Here is a 1,990-nt window from a genome sequence, read left to right as displayed (position 1 = left end):
ACAAAGGTAAATTTTACAGTACTGGTTATTTCTTTAATTACAGTCCTCGTGTAATGTGCCCCTCTTTCCAAACAGCAATTCCCTCTGACCTCTGACCTCCAACGCCATTCCATCAAGCCATCAACGACCATCACAAAGGTAAATAAAGTGACTTTATGATACAGTGCAGTGTATTTCTTTCATTACTATACAATAGCACATTTAATATACATAGAATAAGGTATGTTGTGTGTAGTTTTAAGGCTTATTTAGTTGAAAATTATATTTTATGGAAACCTGGGAAGGGATTATTCTCATTTTAATGGCTTCCTATGGGAATTTTTTTGGGGGGTACACACTTTTCGCCTTACACACTCTGTCTGGGAACCAGTTAAGTTCGCAAGCCAAGGTCTCACTGTAGATATTTAGGTAGATAGACAGGTAGATAGATATTTAGGTAGATCAACACATAAATAGATAGGTAGATAGATGTTTAGGTAGATCGACAGACAAATAGATATTTAGGTAGATAGGCAGACGGTGAGCTAGCTGGCTAGCTAGGCAGACGGTGAGCTAGCTGGCTAGCTAGGCAGACGGCGAGCTAGCTGGCTAGCTAGGCAGACGGCGAGCTAGCTGGCTAGCTAGGCAGACAGCGAGATAGCTGGCTAGCTAGGCAAACTGTGAGATAGCTGGCTAACTAGACAGACGACGACCTAGCTGGCTAGACAGACGGCGAGCTCGCTTGCTAGACAGACGGCGAGCTAGCTCGATAGACAGATAGATTTTAAAGTAAAATTAGGTTGTAATTGCATTTTTGGCCACTAGGTGGCTTCCCAATTAATATTGAAGCTTTAAAGAAGGGTGTTGGGTCATATCCGCATAAGGATTCAGAGCTGAAATGGTACCTGTAGGACGCCTGCGCTCCTCATGGATCATCCCGGCCAAGGTGAAGAGGCTGAAAACCAAGAGGGAGAAGACGACTGTCAGCTCCTCAAGCTCGCCCAATAAGAACGCCATCGTCGTCCAACGCTGGTAACTTACTCTGAGAAACACACTCACACACTTGTAAAGTAACCAAGTGCACGTTTATGCCTCTCCAATTCAAGTCAGATCAAGTTAGCGTGAATTATTTATGAATGGCCTTTGGGACTTCTTTTTGATACTTCGAGCGTAGGGGTGTCAAAGTCATGCCGCGGGTGACATTGTAGTTATGGTTTCTGTTGGGGTAATTCGCCATACAAACATCTCTAAAGATCGCTCTGTAACCTTTGTTTACATTTTGAACTTCCTGATACGTCATATCCTGCCTTCCCTTACATGATGTCGCATTTACATTATGTCACATCCTTTCGCGTCACACACTGCGCGCCGTATAAAATGCTCTCCCTTCTAGTTCGCTCTCTCTCTCTATCGCCATGCTTCCTCCTGAAGCCGACACCGCGATGCCTCCGCTCTCTCCAAGATTAAACCAACTTTATGTTCTACACCTGGCTCCCTGATGATTTAATCATCCTCTTCCATCACACCCGTCGAAGCAATGAGCGTTAAGAATTTGGGGAAGCCATTCAAATGTTTAATCCCCTCCACATCTTACATATAGAGCGCAAAACTAATTAAAGAATAACTTGTGTTCAAATCTGAAGTCAAGAATAATGACTGATATTGTGGTTTACATCCAAAAATATGAAATTTTGGTTAGGATTTTAGCAAGCATTATGGAATTTTACTAGTTTGGTTTGCTTTCGCGGGCCGAAAAAATGATGTGGTGGGCCGGATTTGGTCCCCGGGCTTTGACTTTGACACCTGTATTCTAGCGGGTCTAGCGATTTTGTTTTATTATTTTTAACAGTTTCCACATCGATTACGTCGGGTGGAGTAAATGTATCACTGTTTGTTGAGTGCAATATTTATAAAAAAAAAAACAACACCCACAGGGGTGGACTGACCAATAGTATAAATTTGCAGCATACGTATGAGTTTTCGGCTCAGTGTCGACGATACCTTCTTTATC

Source organism: Hippocampus bargibanti, linkage group LG10 (assembly GCF_051943395.1).
Source record: "Hippocampus bargibanti isolate YZ-2025 linkage group LG10, ASM5194339v1, whole genome shotgun sequence".
In the NCBI taxonomy this organism is placed as follows: domain Eukaryota; kingdom Metazoa; phylum Chordata; class Actinopteri; order Syngnathiformes; family Syngnathidae; genus Hippocampus; species Hippocampus bargibanti.
This window is presented reverse-complemented; position numbering follows the sequence as displayed.